Below are 18,738 nucleotides of genomic sequence, written 5' to 3'. Positions count from 1 at the left end.
TGGGGCACGTGTTGTGGCACATCCTGTGCTGAAGTGATTGGGATCGAGTCCAACTTTGCTCCTGGAGCCAGCATCCCTGCGAATGCACCGTAGGAGCAGCAGCTGAGGATCAAGGACTTCAGGGCCCTGCACCCATGTGAGAGGCCTGGATGCAGTTCCTGGCTCCCGGCTTCGGCTTGGCCCAGACCTGTCTGTTGTGGGCAGTTGAAGAGTTAACCAGTGTATGAAAATTTTTTCCTTTTCTCTCTCTTTCTCTCTGTGTGTGAAGTTCCCAAATTAAAAAAACAAAAACATAAAAAAAAAACAGTATTGCACACTGATATTTCTATAAAATAATAAAAATAAATTACTAGAAAAATTAAATTTAAACATGGCATATGAAATACTGAGCCACATTTTCTCTTATTTTCAATTTTCTTGACTTTCATTAGCAGTTTCCATGTTTTCAGTCATGTAATTATTTTTAGTGTTGGTTATTTCATAGCTTTTTTATTATTTTCTCAATTCTCCTTGGCTCATTTTGAACAACTAGTCTACAATTTTCATCTGTAAAGTCCTCTTTATTCTCCCATGATGAGCAGGACTTGAAGTTTGCAAACTTCACATCACGTTCCTTTTAGAGCAAGTAGAAACTGTATGGAGATTAAAGGAGAGGTCTTCAAAGACAAGTTTCAGGTAAACCGGCTGTCCTAAATGCCCTTCCTCATCTTTCCTCCATCGCAGCTCACCACTGTCCTGGTGTACAGTGTGTCTGTCATGTTTTCCCAGCTTAGAGAAGAAAGTTTCTTTCCATCTGTGGCCACTGTGCGTCGCTCCGTCTTACCTCTTCCAAACCCCTCTGATCTACTTCCCCTCCTCCACATCCACAGTACCTGACGTAGCTGATGCTTCCTTTCTAATGAAACCCCCAAAATGTCTTCATTAGCTACTGTGTATTGACACTCACTTCAGTGGCAATTGCTGTGACCTTTTTGGATAGTCCTTATATTTGGGAACACCATTTTTACGTTCCTGAGATGAATTATATTACCAGAAATTACACAATCTATCACCCAGTTGAGACAACAATGCCCTACTGTGGTTTGACGGTGTCCCCCGAAAGTTCATGTGCTGAGACTCCAATCCCAGTGCAGTTCTGCGAGGTGATGGAGCCTGTCAAGGTGGTTAAGAGGGGTTAAAGCCTTTCTCAGGGGAGGCAGTTAATTCTGGAGACTGGGTTGAAGGCCCTGACCAGCATTTCACCTCTTCCACCTGCCCTGTGCCTTTGTGCCATGTAACAACGCAGCCATGAGGCCTAGCAGGTCTGGTCCTCTGATCTTGGACTTCCAGCTTTCAGAACTATGAGCTAAAATAAACCTCTGTTCTTTATAAACTACCCAGTCTGCGGGATTCTGTTACAGCAACAGAGAACCGACTAAGACATGCTTCATTTCAACATAAAGGAGGGGAAAAAAAGTAATTTAATCAAATATGCCTAGGCACATGAATACGTTATCTGATGCTTCAATTATGTGTAAAATCAATATGAGCAGTTACACGCAGACATAGCGAGTGTGTATTGGTGACTCAAGTATCATGAACACCCTTACTGTGATAGACATAATTTTTGAAATGGTGGTGTCTACACAACACAAAATGCAATATTACTTTGATTTACCAGAGGCTATATTCCTGGAAAATCTAGCATATGCTTGTGTATTAAAATTGTTTAAAATTGACTTGTGTTTATAGGTAAAATAGAGTATGGCTCTAAGATTGGATTTCTTAGATTTTTAGCATTTTAGGTTCACATGAAAACTGAGAAGGTAGAGATTCCCATACATTCCCACCCCCACACATCCTCTCATATCCATGGGGACTACTATAAAGGCCATAGCCTTTCCAGTATCAGTGATTTGATGCTTGATAAGGTGTATGAGCAACTGGAGATTTTCCCATAGTCACTATGCACATTTGGTTTTTCTCTGGTATGAGGTATGTTCCTTGCTGAATAAGCATGCATTCTGTTAGAGATTCCTCTTTTCACTAAGGTTGACTGAGACATGTGCTGTGGAAGGTACTCCTACATTTACTGATGGCAAAAGATTTCTCTCCAGTATGAGTTCTGATGGAGTGGGGGTAAAAGCGAATGATGGAAAGACAGAGGGTGAAAAGAGTCTGGGGAGGTAGGGAGGCAGGGAGACAGAAAGGAGAAAGAGAAAGAAAAGAGACAGCTGTCCAAAGATTTTCTCATTTTTACTGAATGTACACGAATTCTCTCTCATGCAGTAAGAAAATGACTTGAAGGCAGTGCCGTTTTCCCTGCAGTACATCTTGAAGGCCTCACTCCTGTGGGTGTTACGTGAAGTCAACTCAGGGTACTCAGCATAGCACGACGAATAAAGAAATGCCCACTTTATTACATGCACATAAGCTTTTTATGACTTCTCTGATTAAAAAATAGACTTTTGTCTGAATTTCTTTTTTCCTTGGTGAATAAAATCAGACTGATGAGTTGTCTTTTCCAGTCATTATGATTTCTCTCCAGTCAAAATAATCTGATATTTTGTTAGCATTGTATTCCACTTGAAGCTTTTCTCACATCATTACCTTTATTTGTGGAATCTTTTTTCTAGAAGAACTCTCTGTTGTTCAGTGAACACTGTCTTAGCTTCTGCTAAATCTATTATATTCATAAACTTGCTCCATGGTGTTATTGTAGATGTCGAATATTTCACTAAGATCCTTTCCTCAGGAAGGCATTCCTTGTAACATGGTCCTGCGTCTTCTCAGCCTGGCTACTCTTCACTAGCTTACACCGATCTTCGCCCAGTGGGCATCGGGGAAGGTTCTAGGTCTGTCTCTGTAATGGGATCTGGTACTGCTTCAGGACTGCTATGTTCTGAAATCAGTGACACAGCGTAAGCTCTCATTCCTGAAACAAACAAAAAAATGCTAGCTTTTCTCTGCACTGATTGGTTAAGTGCTTGCTCTTCTAGATCTAGAGAACACAGCGGTGAATAAATTCACCAGTGGCTTACACTCTAGTGGGGGAAACAGACAATGAAGTTTGTATACGCTTTGAGAGAAAATAAAGGACAGGAGGGGGACAACAGCCAGGGGATAGGTGTTTTAATTTTAAACAGGGTGACAAGAAGCAGCTTCTTCCAAAAGGTGACAGACAGGGAGAGCCAGGTGGCTACCCGGGCATGGGCTCTGCAAGCAGGGGAAGAGAAGTGAATGTCCTGCGCTGGGAGGGGCTGCAGTGTCTCAGGACCACAGAGGCCAGGGTGGCCAGAGTGGAGTGAGCAGGACGACAGGCAGAGGGAATGAGGGCTGCGTACAGGTCACAGTGAAGGCTCTGACATCTGGGTTCTGAGCAGGAGTGACAGACTTCAACAAGTACTCCAACAGGCCCTTGACTGCTAGTTGAACTGTGAGCGCCGGGGTTGGGGACAAAGACAACACGCGGAGGTCAGTTAGAAGGCAGCCTGGCTCAGGGTGGAAATGGGGGAAGTGGTTTGACTCTGGAACAATTATGAAATAGCACCAACAAGACCAACTGATAGGCTGGACACGGGATGTGGTTTTAATTTCAGTTTTCATGTGTTCATGCTTAAAAGGGTAATTTTAGATTGCAAAGTGGTAAGGAAATAGCCAATGATGAAACCAGGCTGATCAGAGAAGATGGAAGAAAGTTAGCAAGAACATGAGAAAACAGTCCTCAAGATCTCACATCTCCAGCTCCCCAGTGGGAAGCCAATGCTCAGTTAACGGAATCAGTAGGTTCAGTTAGTGCAGTTCTGTTCTAGGGCCCTGGAAGCTGGAACAGACAGTGCAACCCACAAGGAAGGAAGGTCCTGACTCACCCTTAAATTAAGCTTGTCCACATCTAGATCTAAGGCTACCTTATTTCTTCCTATTTCCCAAAATATATGTTCATCTATTAAAAAAAAGAAAAGGTATCTGGGGGCGGCGCTGTGGCGCAGTGGGTTAACGCCCTGGCCTGAAGTGCCGGCACCCCAGAGGGTGCCGGTTAGAGAGCCGGCTGCTCCACTTCCCATCCAGCTCCCTGCTGTGGCCTGGGAAAGCATTGGAGGATGGCCCAAGTGCTTGGGACCCTGCATCCATATGGGAGACCTGGAAGAAGCTCCTGGCTCCTGGCTTCAGATCGGCGCAGCTCCAGCCGTTGTGGCCAATTAGGGAGTGAACCAGTGGATGGAAGACCTCTCTCTCTTTCTCAGCCTCTCCTCTCTCTGTGTAACTCTGCCTTTCAAATAAATAAATCTTTTTTTTTTTATAAAAATACTGTCCAAGGGATTACCATTAATTTTTATGTATAATAATAGCATTATAGTTATGGATAACATTGCCCACAGTTTTTAAAAATGCATAATTAAGGGCAGGAGTGTGGTGCAGCAGGTAAGATGCCACTTGGGGTGCCCATCTTGGGGTGCCCATCTTGGGGTGCCCATATCCCATAATGGAGCGCCTGGGTTTTAAGTTCTGACTGCACTTCCAATTCCTGCTTTCTGCTAATGTGTACCCGGGAGGCAACGGTGATGACTTAGATACTTGAGTTCCTACTGCCCACGTGGGAGACCTGGACTGAACTCCCTGCTCCTTGCTTTGCCTGCCCCAGATGTTGCAGGCATTTGGAGATTAAACCAGAAGATGAAAGATCTCGCTCCACTTTTCTTTCAATAAATAAATATGCATAATGAAATAAGTAGGGATGAAATTACATAACATCTCAGTTTTATTCAAAATATCTCAGCAGAAGAACAAAACAAAAGAAGAAAAAGGGACAAAAAAAGAAAATGTGGCAAATTTTTGATAATTGTGAAACCACAACAGGTAGATATAAGCTCACTTCACTATTCTAATTTTATGAATGCTTAAAATCTGTCACAACTTTTTGAAAAGTGAATGTTTCATTTTACCTACTTAAATATTTCTTTTTTAAAAAAGAAAGCTTTATTTACTTTGTTTGAAAGGCAGAGTTACAGAAAGAGAGAGATCTTCCATCTGCTGGTTCACTCCCCAAATGGCCACAATAGCCAGGGCTGAGCCAGGCTGACACCAGGAGCCAAGAACTTCATCCGGGTGGCCCATGTGGGTGTGGGGGCCTAAGTGCCTAGGCCTCTTCTACTTTTCCCAGGCCATTAACAGGGAGCCAGAGAGAACAGCCGGCACTTGGACCAGCACACAGGTGGATGCCAGCACATCTTCCACGCCACAGCACCAGCTCCTCCGCTTCTCTCTAGAGTTGAGCTGCCTCCCCCCCCCCCCCCCCCCGACGTGGAGAGGCGCCTCCCTCTCCTGGGCCCTGTGGCTACTGTACCCCGCAAGGCCATCGTTCTCTCGGTAAAGCTGTCACACAGCGCTGCCAAGCAGCAAGACCTGCTCCGTCCAAGACTCGCACTCCCACCGTCGCCCTCGCCGGGAGAAACCTGGTCCCTGGTTGAAGGCCGCCGGCTCTGGTGCTCGGGGTGACGGCGGGCGGCAGCCGCACACAGGGCCAGCAGGTGCGTCTCCAGCCAGCACCTGGGACCAAGCGGCGGTCTTCAGCAGCCGTGCTCACGGAGACTGGCTCCAAACGGCACGCTCACGCCCACACCCACCCGCAGACTCCTTTACTCCGGCGCCGCCGCTCACACCGGAACCACGCAGCCAAGGCCTCGGCCTCCTCTGCTGCAACGCGTCGGGTAGCACAGGCAGCACGAGCCCAAGCTCTCGGCGCCGCGCCCGCCCCGCGCTCTCCCGGGCGCTGCGGCTCTTCTCCGGCTGCCGGGGACACCGCGTCCTCGGGGGCGGCGCGCGCCCCGGCCGCCTCCGCACTCACCGACCCGCTCGGCCGCCAGCCTGGACACGCCCCCGGAGGAACGCGCTCGCGCGGAACCCGAGCGCGCGGGGCGTGAGGGAGCCGGAAGGACACGGGGCGCCCACGCGGCCTGTGCGCACAGCCCCGAGTCCCGGGCACTTCCGCTCAGCGCCGGATGCGCTCGCTGGGTGGCCGCCGCAGCGTGTTCCCGGATGTCAGGCCTGGGGAAGGGGTTCGAGGGAGCCTGCGGGACCCTCTGCCAGTGCGGGCCTGTCCGGGGACCCAGAAACAGGTCCAGATGGCAGCAGTACACACACGAGATCCCCACGACAGCTCCTGAAACACAGGGTGCGCAGGCCTTGTCGGCCCCCACGAGGGTCCCACGAACCCGGTTCTCGGCGGCGAGGATCTGGCTGGGCCCGGGGACGCGAGCTGTGGCCCCAGCGGCAGCTTCGCCTGTGCGACTTCTGGTGCCTCCAGAGGCCGCGGCGCAGCCTCAGCCATAGGCAGTTTCCGCGCAGGGTGAAACGGCTTTCCATGGACCTCGCCACGCGTGGCTTTGTTTCCCCGCGTAGCAATGCTGCTTCATATGCAAGAAATTTTGAAACAAGAAAAGCAACCGTGGGAGGTGAGGTCGACAAACCCGGTTACTCTGTGCGCACACAACCAGGATGTTGTCAGAAAATTCGCAGAGCGCCAACCGGAACGACGATGTTTCAGCGGGGTGACAGAGCAGCGTGGAGGCCGAGGGTTCTCACACTTTTCCAAAAACAAGCCCTTACTGTAAAAATATTAATATGACTTAAATATATTGTTAAAAAGTATCTACATTTTTTAGGCTATCGTTTTTAAACTTAATGGCATAATTCTAGAGGAAATTCAGTGCAGACACTCCGCTGGTCCTTGTCGCTCGCTGCACTGCAGGGCCGTTACTGCGCCTCCCGACGGCACCCGAGCGCCCGGGGACGGCGACAGCGAACCAGCAGGCCCGCGCTCCGCCGCTGCCATAGCGGCTCCCGGCTCCCGTCCAGGTGTCCCGGTGTCCCGGTGTCCCGGTGAACAGGTGTTCCGGTGAACAGGTGTCCCGTCCCGGCTCCTGGCGCTCCGTCCAGGTGTCCCAGCTCCCGGCTCCCGCTGTCCCGGTGTCCCGTCCCGGTGTCCCGGCTCCCGGTGTCCCGGGGTCCAGGGGTCCAGGTGTCCCGGTGTCCCGGTGTCCCGGTGTCCCGTCCCGGCTCCTGGCGCCCCGTCCAGGTGTCCCAGCTCCCGGCTCCCGCTGTCCCAGTGTCCCGTCCCTGTGTCCCGGCTCCCGGTGTCCCGGGGTCCAGGTGTCCCGGGGTCCCGGGGTCCAGGTTCCTGGTGTCCCAGTGTCCCGGTGTCCCGGTGAACAGGTGTCCCGGTGTCCCGTCCTGGCTCCCGGTGTCCCGGTGTCCCGGTGTCCTGGTGTCCAGGTGTCCCGGTGTCCCGGTGTCCAGGTTCCTGGTGTCCCAGTGTCCCGGTGTCCCGGTGAACAGGTGTCCCGGTGAACAGGTGTCCGGGTGTCCCGTCCTGGCTCCCGGTGTCCCAGCTCCCGGCTCCCGCTGTCCCGGTGTCCCGTCCCGGTGTCCCGGCTCCCGGTGTCCCGGGGTCCAGGTGTCCCGGTGTCCCGGTGTCCCGGTGTCCCGTCCCGGCTCCTGGCGCCCCGTCCAGGTGTCCCAGCTCCCGGCTCCCACTGTCCCAGTGTCCCGTCCCTGTGTCCCGGCTCCCGGTGTCCCGGGGTCCAGGTGTCCCGGGGTCCCGGGGTCCAGGTTCCTGGTGTCCCAGTGTCCCGGTGTCCTGGTGAACAGGTGTCCCGGTGTCCCGTCCTGGCTCCCGGTGTCCCGGTGTCCCGGTGTCCAGGTGTCCCGGTGTCCAGGTGTCCAGGTTCCTGGTGTCCCAGTGTCCCGGTGTCCCGGTGAACAGGTGTCCCGGTGAACAGGTGTCCCGGTGTCCCGTCCTGGCTCCCGGTGTCCCAGCTCCCGGCGCCCCGTCCAGGTGTCCCAGCTCCCGGCTCCCGCTGTCCCGGTGTCCCGTCCCGGTGTCCCGGCTCCCGGTGTCCCGGCGTCCAGGGGTCCAGGTGTCCCGGTGTCCCGGTGTCCCGTCCTGGCTCCCGGTGTCCCGGTGTCCCGGTGTCCAGGTGTCCCGGTGTCCAGGTGTCCAGGTTCCTGGTGTCCCAGTGTCCCGGTGTCCCAGTGAACAGGTGTCCCGGGTCCCGGTGTCCCGGTGTCCCGTCCTGGCTCCCGGTGTCCCAGCTCCCGGCGCCCCGTCCAGGCGCCAGCCGGGTTTGCCGGCCAAGGGCCGGTGTGTCGCCGTCCCACGGTGACGCCGGGATGCTGGCTGGCTGGACGCGCGGCCTCCAGGAAGAGCGGCCGTGCCTGGACAATGCCTGGCCGCCGTCGTCCTCCGGGCGGCCTGGTTGGCGCGGGGAGCGCAGGGCGGTTCTGGAGCGCCGGTTCCTGCCTGAACTTGGGCTGCCGTTGTGCCCTGTTAGGGGATGGGTTGGGACAGACCCGGTGTGGCCCGTCCTGAGGTAGGCGAGGCCGGAAGAGGCAGGGTCGTTTCTCCAGCTGTGAGCCCAGGGTCCGTCCACAGAGATTCCTCCTCTGGTTGGCCAGTTACTGCTTCTTGGAATTAAAGGACTCTCGGAAAACATGGGAAACACGAAGTGTAGAAAGGGCCTTTCATGTTCTCAGGGATGCATCCTGGGCTGTATTTCACTTTGTGTGGTCAGAAGTTGGCTTCCAGTGAACTGTGTGCCGGTCAGTCCAGTAGGAGTTCGAGACCCAGACACTTCGTTCTCCTTTGTCTGGAATTGTTTTAAAGTTTATGCATTTGAAAGGCAGAGCTAGAGAGAGAGAAACAGAGACATCTTCCACGGCTGGCTCCCTCCCCAGCTCAGGCTGGGACTAGCTGAACACAGGAGCTTCATTGATGTCTCCCAAGTAGGTGGCAGGAGCTGGACCAACTTCCACTGCTTTCCTAGGCGCACTGGCAGGAAGCTGGATCGGAAGCGCCTTAGGCAGGACTGGCACCTTTACGGGATGCTGGCACTGCAGGTGGAGGCTGAGCCCTGTGTGTGTCAGGGCAGAGAACTGATTATTGAAATTGTCAGGTGGACATTCAGCTAGTGCTGACGAGTGCTTTGAAGAGCCTTCCAGGCAAGATTACATATGGATGGAGGCAGATTATCAGGGAAGATGGAGTGACTAGTGCTTTTTAAACACTGGGACCATTTTGAATCCTAACATCAATCAATGGCTTGCAAATAATGTTAAAAAAAGAGAATAGTATATATATATATATATATATATATATATACACACACACACACACACACACACATATATATATATATGAAGAGTAACCTAGAGTGGCAGACATATATAGTCAGAACAATTATTGATTTGTGAAATTTTGGTTTAGTTAGATATAACACACAACTCCCCTCCCCTCTTTCTGCCAACTTCCTTGCCACTCCTCTCTATCTCTGGTGGAATGTCTTATACATAAGAAGTTGTTCTCTCCATTAGCCTTAATTTTTTAATTTTTATTGTTTGGAAAGTATTTATTTGAAAGGAAGGATGTAGAGAGAGAGGGAGAGACATAGAGAAAAAAGAGGAATCTTCCATCCACTGGTTCACTCAGATGGCCACAACTCCTGGGGCTCGCCCAGAGTGAAGCCAGGAGCCCAGAACTCCCTCCACGTCTCCCACATGGATGACAGGGATCCAAGCACATTAGCAGGGAGCTGGATCAGAAGCAGAGCAGCTGGCTGTTTGAAGCAGCAGCCCAGCCCATTCTGCTACAATGCCAGCTGCAAACTTAATTAAAAAAAAGCTTTTTTGTAAAGAAGACAAAAGTTGAGTGTTACATTGTTAACTCCAATACCAGCGACTCACCTTCAGCAGTCAACAGCTTTCTGATTTGATCATACAGGTTTGGTCCTCAGAGGTGTGTTGAGAGGTAGTTAAGGCACAGGAGGAAAGGGAGATGCCATCACCTCTCATTTCAGAGGTAGCCTGAAGGAAGAGCGGCAGAGAGGAAAATGCAGCCTAGGTCTCCAGAATCTTATTTTTGTGGGTCATATAAATCTGTGTTTGTCTTGTTTTATCAGTCACTTTATTTAAGGAAAAGAGGAGTTTTGTTCTTTTCCCCGGTATTCTTATAGAGTTAGATATGGAGGAGGGGACATGGAGATGGGGATATTCAAAAGAAATTAGGTATAGGAAAAATAGCCAAGGTCTCAATTCATATCAAATTATTTTAACACTATATATTATATACAGGTACATGTCAAAAAGGTCATAGAAATGGATATATAAGATTCTCCACCAGAACTCTAAAATTAAAAAGATAAGAGAAATTAATTATTGGCAAGGCTTTGAAGTAATAAAATCTTTCCCACAACTGCTGGGAGTCTAAATTGATGCAACCATTTGGAAAACAGTTGGATAATATCTAGAAAGGTGAGGTTATGCATACCTAGTATCCTAGATATAGGAAATGTGTGCACAGGTGCATGAAGAAGTATTACAAGGATATTCATAGTAATATGACTTGTATCATCTAGAACTGGAAACAGCCTGAGTGGACATTTGCAGTAAATCAGATACATAGTGTTGAATACAATTCAGCGAAGACACTGGACAGTTCAGAGACGTACACAACAGTATGGATGAGTCGGAAACATAATTTTGTGAAAAGACATTCCACAGAAAGTATGATCATACTTATGTAAGTCAAAACCAAACTATCTTATATTGTTTAAGGATGTATGCTTAGGCTACAAAATATATTAAGACTGTAAATAAATGATCACCATGAAAGTCAGGATTGTGATTTTCTGTGGGAGAAGGGGGAGGGAAGACAAAGGTTGTGAGAGAACAGAACAGCAGTGCTGTTAGTCCTGAGTTACAATGAAGCAGGTGTATGCTTTATACCTAACTTGTTAAGCTGCACAGACAGCATTTACTTATCTGTGTAGTTAACACTTTTACAAAAATACATACAGGGGCTGGCAGTGTGGTGTAGCCAGTAAAGCCACTGTCTGCGATGCCAGCATCCCATATGGGTGATGGTTAGTGTCCCAGCTACTCCACTTCCTGATAATGGTCTGGGAAAGCAGCAGAAGATGGACTAAGTGCTTGGGCCCCTGCACCCATGTGAGAGACCCAGATGAAGCTCCTGGCTCCTAGCGCTTGGGGCCAGCCCTGGCTGTTGCAGCCATTTGGGAAGTGAACCAGAGCATGGAGGAGCTCCATCCCGCCCTCTGTAACTGACGTACAAGTAAATAAATACATCTTAAAAAAAAATAAGGAAACAGTTTATGTGTCAATATGGAAAGATCTCCAAAATATATTATGAAGTATCAAAAGCAAGTTCTGAGAGTGAGTGTGTGACCTGGCAGTTAAGATGCTAGATTTAACTCCCACCCATGGTTCCTGACTCAAGGCAGTGTTAAATCACCATGGTGTTCAGATTCCTGTGATATGTCGCCATGACCCTCAGAAAAATGTAAAGCTAACATTCAAACATGTTAGATGTCCACTGGGAAAATGCCATAGAGAATGCAATGTTTGTCAAAATTTCTTTTGGAGGTACAAAACAGGACCAGTTGCAGTCACTGTGGTATTCCTTCCTTTTTTGTGACTTGCTTTCTTCTTGGATTAAAAAAAAAAAAAAAAAGCCTGGGAGATTTTATTAAAATTGGAAGATTCTTAGCATTGTTCTCCACTGTGGCTTCTCACTTGTCCTGTTGTTTTCTTCCTCTTTATGTCTTTTTTGGTTGTGTGTTGGTGTCCTGCAGATAGAACTGTGCTGACAGATTGACCTAAGTGTTCTGTAAGCATTAACCGGGAGTAATCGGTTATTTTTCCCGTCCACAAACTACACATAGGTAAGGATTGTTTTCTTGATGCCATTTACCTTCCTTCTCTAGGGGCCTGCAGAAAGTGTGACCTAGGGCTGAGTGACTGGTTCCTTGGAGCTTAAACACCCACTCGGTCACCTTTCCCGGCAGGACTCAGTCTACAATGCCATTGAGCTGGTATCATGATGAGTCCCATTCCTAGATATGGACAAATGCTTTTCTAAGGGCCTGGGTAGCTCAATTGGTAGAGCATCAGACTTTTAATCTGAGGGTTCAGGGTTCAAGTCCCTGCTCAGGCGCTTGTGCTGTTTTGGCCCAACAGTTGGCCGCTGATGTCTTTTGCACACAAGGCTGATAGGTTGGTGCTGTGGAAAAGGGGCTCGAGTGTGTGTTTACTGAGGAAAGTACTCACCGTGTTCTGCCTTTGGTGGCTTAGCTGGTCAGAGCCGCCCTCCTCACAGGGCTGCTCCGGTGCTCCCTCTGGGATGCTCCTCTGACACACGTGGGGCTAAGGAGTCACCTGACAGACACAGCAGTGGGCAGTGTGGAGACGTCGTCTACCCAGAGATAGCGGGCTGCTGTGCTACTCATTTCTCTAACTTAGATCAATTCTGGTTTGATGGTGTAGTTGACGAGATAACAGATTGTATTTTTCTTATTAAATACACGTGTCCTCACCAACTGTGAGGATTGGAGTTCCATTCCATGTGCAGATGGCATGAGGGTGCATTAGAAAGTCCTGAGGAAACTTAACAAAACTTCTAAGAGCTAAGAAGCATGTTCACTAAGATCACAGCGTAAAGAAAAAAGTACTAAAATCAACTGTACCAGGGCCTGGGTTGTGGTGTAATGTTTACGTCACAGCTTGTGATGCCAGTATCCCTTAGTGGACACTGGTTCTAGCCCTGGCTGCTGTGCCTCCAATCCAGCTCCCTGCTAAGGCACCTGGAAGAGAATGGAAGCTGGCCTACGTGTGTGGGCCCCTGCCGCCACATGGGAAGCCTGACCCAGCCCTGACCCTTGCAATAATTGGGGCAGATGGAAGATCTCCCCCCCGCCCCATTTCTCTGCATTTCAAATAAAATAAGTATTTTGTGAAAATCAATTGTACTTCAGTATGCTAGTGATGAGGTTCAGAACATACCACCCCACAATATGTCACGCCAAAGTATACCTCCTGGACCTATTATTTTTGGCCATTTATTTTGACAAAATGCCAAATTAGGAAACCCTTTAAAAGCAGAAATGAAGTTACAGAAGTTCACCTATGACACCTGGTACCTCCAGAACAGATCCTCAGTTGTGAGGGTGTCTCCCACTCTGCACCAGGAAGAGAAGATGACTCTAAATCACTGGAAACTTACTTTCTAGTCACTAAACTCATGAAAAAATTCATGAAAAATACAGCAAAAACTTACAGGTTTCACAGATTGTGCAAAACTGGTCAGGGTTGGAGGGATGTAGATGGAAAAAGATTGGTAATGAATTGATTCTTGTTGAAGCTGAGTGATAGGTACCCAGGGTCCATTATGACATTGTCTCTACTTTGGAGTATATTTGAAACTTTCCATAATAACAAGTTATTTGTAAACAAAACAAAAAAAATCAATAAATTACTAAACCCTTACCAATGGAGAAGGCACTGACTTGTTGCTGAAACTGAACCCCTATGCTGTAAAAGCAAGGTCCAGCCTCCTGTCTCCCTCAGCCCACGGCGTCCTTGCCTGTCCTTTATCAAAAGGAATTTACTGCACTGAGGGAGGGACCCAGCTGTCCTGACAGCGTCCCTGAGCCTGATGTGTCCTTGCCCAGCCTTCTGATAGCACTAAACCTAATCGTGAGACGGAGGGAGTCGGATACCCTGCCCTAAAGATTCCAATCACCAGGCTCACAAGCCATTTGCCTCTCATAGATAACACCTTGATGGCCAGTGTGGTCAGAAGTGTTCCCTCTCAGGGCCTTCCAGGTCTTGGCAGGGGAATTCTAGGCCCTGGACAGAAAGCACCTACCGCCTGCATGTGGCCCCCAGACTGATTGAAGGCCCTTGGCCATCTAAAATCCCCTGAAGAGCGCAGCACCGTCGGCCAATCAAAGGAAGGCCGCGGGCACCCTTGACCAACCAGCCGAACACGCACCTCAGCCCCAGCTTCAAGCTGTTACAACCTCAACGCTAGCACTGGCGGAGCCCGAGTTAAGCGGTAGATGCCTGGATCCTCCTTCTGTAATTTGCAAGGAAATACCTACTTTCTTCCACCACCCGGAAGTCAGGTATCAGCTTTCTGCCCATGGACCCGGGTTGAGGAGTCCAAAGCGATTCCTCCAACCAGCTGGGAGTGTTGCCGTGTGACAAGATGTACTCACTTCTCTGGGTTATCGCCCCTCTATGCACGAGGCATTCTTCCCGACACACAGCTGCTTTCCTCTTCCTGATCTGTCCATCCCACTAAGAACTCAGAAAGTTTCCCTCTGCTATACCAGCAGTAAGCAGACACGAAGATACGACACCATCTGCAGCTCCCCGCATAGTAAGTTCAGGGTGGGCCCTGTGGCGCGGGCTCACTTGGGATGCCCGCATCCCATGAGCGGGTGGCTTAGTCCCAGCTCTGCTCGGGAAAAGCTTGCGCCCTTGCGAGCAAATGAAACGCCTCTCTGACTGCAGACGAGACTGGCCGGCGGGAACCGGAGAAGCAGAACGCGATCCTCGCCGGGCCCCGCACTTCACTTCGCCACGGTCCGCGAACAGCGAGCTCCGACCTGCTGGCCTGTGGCGTGGTGGCCCGAGTCCGCCCGGGGGTGGGAGCGGATCTCTGCCTGGCGAGAAACGAGTGGGGTCATCAATCAGGGGACGAAAGGGTTAGGAAAGAGCAGCTTCTGCGCGCTACAAGGCAGTTTTGACTTCCGCGGGAACAGGCGAGCAACCAGCAGAGTGGCGCAGCGGGAGCGTGCTGGGCCCATAACCCAGAGGTCGATGGATCGAAACCATCCTCTGCTAGAAGTTTTATAGGCTCCACGTTTGCCGGCTTTGTTAAAACTGGGCTACCCAGAGCCCATTGATACCGAGGAACATACAAACATTTCTAAAACTCAGTCCTGCTCTGGGGGGAGGGTGTCTCTGTGCCTCTGTCTCCTCCTAAGTCTTTGAGAAAGAGAGCAACTCACAACCCAAATGCTCACATAGCGGCAAATTCCATATTCACTTCTAATGCTTGCCGGGACAGTCTCTCCCCTATTAATGATTTGCTTTTTCCTCCCATCAGTAAATAACTGGCTAAATGTTGGGGTACCACGATGGTGGCCCCATGAGTGGCCTGTCCGGGAGGATGTGAGGTCAACACTCACTGGAGAGTTTGGGAGGGGATCCCCCAGCCTGATAAGCCTTCACTGACCAGCGCCCTAGTGGGCACCTTGACTGCAGTCCTGCGTGAGGCCCCGGGGTACAACTACCCAGATAAGGTGCTCCTGAACGTCTGACCTGCAGACTCTGAGAGATGGCGTTTGTTCTTTCAAACAATGAATCTGGAGTTGTTTGTTACATTGATAGGTGAGTAATACTAACCGCAAACTAAGATATGTTTCTCCGTGTTCCTGAAGCCTCTTTAATGTTTGATTACTTCTGTTTTCTAAATTAACACCTAAAGCATCGATTTAGAACATCCTTCCAAGCACAGGTCACAACTGCAAGCCTACAAGTAACTTCTCCCTAATTGGAAAAGTAAAATGCAATGGTACTTGAAAAAAAGGTTGTGGAAAAATGGAATTTTTAAAAAGTACATTTTGAAATCTAGGTGTAGTTATTTCATAGCACACATTTTCCATGAACTTCGTGAAGGCCACAGTATGACCAGCTCCTCAGGGACTCTGTGCTCCTGCAGTTACTGTCCCCCTTCTTCCTGTAAGCTGATACCCATCCTGGCTTCTAACACCAAAACTGAGTTCTTCCTGTGATGGTTTTATCACGATTGGCTCCCCAAGTGCGTGTAGACATTTAAACTCTGAAGATTTACAATAATGGTCAATGAATTAATGTTAACAGTTGATGCATTGAGGGTAGAGATCTGATCTAATTATGCTTAAGCCACTGTCTGCAATGCCAGGATCAAGCCTGTTCCAGGCTCCTTCACTTCTGATCCATCTCCCTGCTAAAAAAGCAGAGGAGGATGGCCCCAAGTGTTTGGGCCCCTGCCACCCTGTTGCAACCATCTGGGGAGTGAACCAGTGGCTGGAAGATTCTCTCTCTCTCTCTCTCTCTCTCTCTCTCTCTGTCTCTCCCTCTCTCTCTGTAGCTCTGACTTCAAACAAACAAATAAATCTTTTAAAAAATTGTTAAATAAGAGATTTTAAAAGGATAAATAGGTAAAAATGTATAAAAACAAAAAAGCATTAGTATCATATTAAAAAGAAAGATTAGTTTTATTAAAAGAAAACAGGAAGGGGAGATATTAAGAAAAAAAAAACAAGAGAAAAAGGAGGAAATAAGTTACTGAAAGGTAAGAAAAGTGATGATAGAACTAAAACTGAGAAAAGTTATGAGTGCATTTTTAAAGCAGCCACCAATAGGTGAGTCAGGAAAAGTACTCAAAGAGGAGAGAAAGGCAATATGTTATTACCTAGAGATGCAGCAGAGGAGCAAAGAAAACATGAATAATTAGGTAGTGTTGTGTAAAATCCTACACAGACAAGCTTGTAAATGTAAAGCAACAAAATAATGCAAAAATAGGAATGTGTATAACAAGATAGATTTCCATTATGGTGGTCTAAAATGTCAAAAGGTATCAAAAGTAAAAGAATGATTAAGCAAAGAGGTCAAGCAGGAGAGGTGAAGGATAAAAATAGAATTCTTGAGTTGTTATATAAATTTATAAATCATAGACATTAAAAATAAAGCACTAAGAAAAAGCACTACTAAAAAGAAACTAGAAATACTGTTTAACAGATAAAGATTTAAAATATATATAAGCCATTTCATAAAGTCAAATAGTTAGTTGAATAAATGGGAAATAGGATAAATTGAGGGGAAACATTGAAAGAGGAAGAATGAAGAGAAGTAGAAGAAATGTAAAAACTTCTGAGAGAAAGGCATAAAATAAACGCTACAATGGTGAAAGAAGCAAAGGGAAAACAGCATCAAGAAAAAAGAGAATGCTGGAATTTGGAGAGTTTTGTGTCAAACCTCTGGAAAGGGGCATCAGAAGGAAGAATGCGCCCTACAAATACACTTCTGCAGTCAGAGAAACCCAAAAGGGAGTCAGAGGTCAGAACTCTGGGTAGGCATGGTTTTAGGAAAGAATAAGGAAAATATACGAAGTTTCTGGAAAGAACAGAAAACATTTCAGTTATGAAATGAATGAATATATGATAAAGATCCATATAAAATAAGGCAGAGAAAAACAAGACAAGTCACAGCACTAAAGGAGAAAAGATTACCCAGGAAAGAAGCGGCAAAAATAAAGAGCATTGGATTGAAACAAACTACCAAAGATATAAAATACAGAGAAGATGGACAAATAAAAGTAGTGGGGAGATAAACGGGATGAAGTGAAGCTTAAGCAAAATAATTAATACCCAAACAGAACGACACACAGGAAGAGGATTTTAGAACTTGATGTCGAAATAGAAAAGTGAAGAAACGTAGACACACAAAATGAGTACACGGGCAAGAAGACTGCTGCTGTAATGAGCGCTTGCTCAGAACTTGGGTGCCAGGCAACGTTGTAGCCTCACTGCTGCCTCCCAGGTGCCCATCAGCGGGAAGCTGAGCCAGCAGCCAGAGCCCGGAACCCAGCCCCGCACTTGGATATGGGACGCAGGTGTCTGTCACCAAAACCCCACCCCTTCTTTACGTCTTTTCGTGACTCCATCCACAGCACATTCCTTATAAATACTTGCTTGTTTGTTTACCTACTCACCTATTGAAGGACGCTTGGTTGCTTCCACTTCTTGGCAAATATGAATAAAACGTCTATAAACATTTGTGTGCAGGGGCCCACGTGGACATAAGTTTTCAGCTCACAATCACCTAGGATTGTGGTTGAGGGTCCTGTTGGTAGGACTGTGCTTAGTTTTCTAGGAAACTGCTGATCCCCCAAAGCGGCTGTATCACTTGGCATTCCCACCAGCAGTGAAGGAGAGCGCCCAGCGCCCCCATCCTAGTCAGTATCTGGTGCTCCAATTTGGATTTTAGCCACTTTCAATTAGGTGTGTAGCCTTATCTCATTGCTGTTTTAATTTGCTGCTCCCTAGGGACACACAGTGTTGGGCATAGGCATTTTCCCATCTATTTTCCATTTTCTTCAGGGAGGTGTCCAGATTTTTCGTCCGTTTTTTTCCCCTTACTTACTACATTCTATGCGAATTTTGTACACCAGTCCTTCATCAAGTATGTATTTTTCAAGTGCTTTCTCAGCCCAAAGCGTCACCAAGGCTAGGGCTGAAACTCGGGTCCGGGATTGGTAAGCCAGGGCGTCCAGCTCGGGACCCCGCGTCCTCCAGGTGCCACCGGGGGAGACGCAGCCCCGGTGCGGGTGGCGAAGGGGCGCCCGAGTCCTGCACACTCCGAAAACCGCAGACGCGAGAGAGGCGAGAGCCACGGGAAAGGAGGCGCCCGTTCCTCTAGTTTGCAGGGCCAGCCTCCAACCCACCCGACCGCCGGCTCCACGGAAATGTTCCGGGCTGCACCCACGCGCGGATCCAGGTCTCGCGTTCTGAGCACCTGGCAGAGCTGCCCGCATCCTAAGCGGCTCGGAGAGCGCGGGCAGAGCCTGGAGACGCTACCCTAGCCATCCCGGCCTGGCCACTCCACGATCCGGGACAGCCGTCCAGCCCGGCGCGCTGCATCTCTCGGGAGTCGTTGTGCGCGATCCCCGGTGCAGCTGGAGAGACCGCAGAGGTCCGCGCGCCCCGCGAGCGCCTCGAAACAGTTGAGCCAGCTGCGCCGGCCGGCGAGGCCGCGCGTCCCCCGTTCCCGTCGGACAGGCAGAGCGCCCGGAGACCCTCGCGCTCCGCTTGCGCCCGGCGTCAACTGTCGCAGACCACCGTGCGCTCGGACCGCGGC

The 18,738-nt window shown here is 49.1% G+C and overlaps 2 non-coding genes across 2 annotated transcripts; both read left to right on the top strand.

Annotated features, from left to right (window-relative positions):
• The first annotated feature begins 11,913 nt into the window (after positions 1-11,913).
• TRNAK-UUU (transfer RNA lysine (anticodon UUU)) lies at positions 11,914-11,986 on the top strand. The gene has a single exon. It is a non-coding gene; the product is annotated as a tRNA-Lys (tRNA).
• A 2,621-nt stretch (positions 11,987-14,607) lies between these two features.
• Positions 14,608-14,679, top strand: TRNAM-CAU (transfer RNA methionine (anticodon CAU)). Its single transcript has one exon. It is a non-coding gene; the product is annotated as a tRNA-Met (tRNA).
• The last annotated feature ends 4,059 nt before the right edge of the window (positions 14,680-18,738 follow it).

The sequence above is a fragment of the Lepus europaeus genome, chromosome 3, assembly GCF_033115175.1.
Source record: "Lepus europaeus isolate LE1 chromosome 3, mLepTim1.pri, whole genome shotgun sequence".
Taxonomy (NCBI): Eukaryota; Metazoa; Chordata; class Mammalia; order Lagomorpha; family Leporidae; genus Lepus; species Lepus europaeus.
The sequence above is the reverse complement of the archived record's forward strand: the minus strand, read 5'-3'. Positions and strand labels throughout refer to the sequence as shown.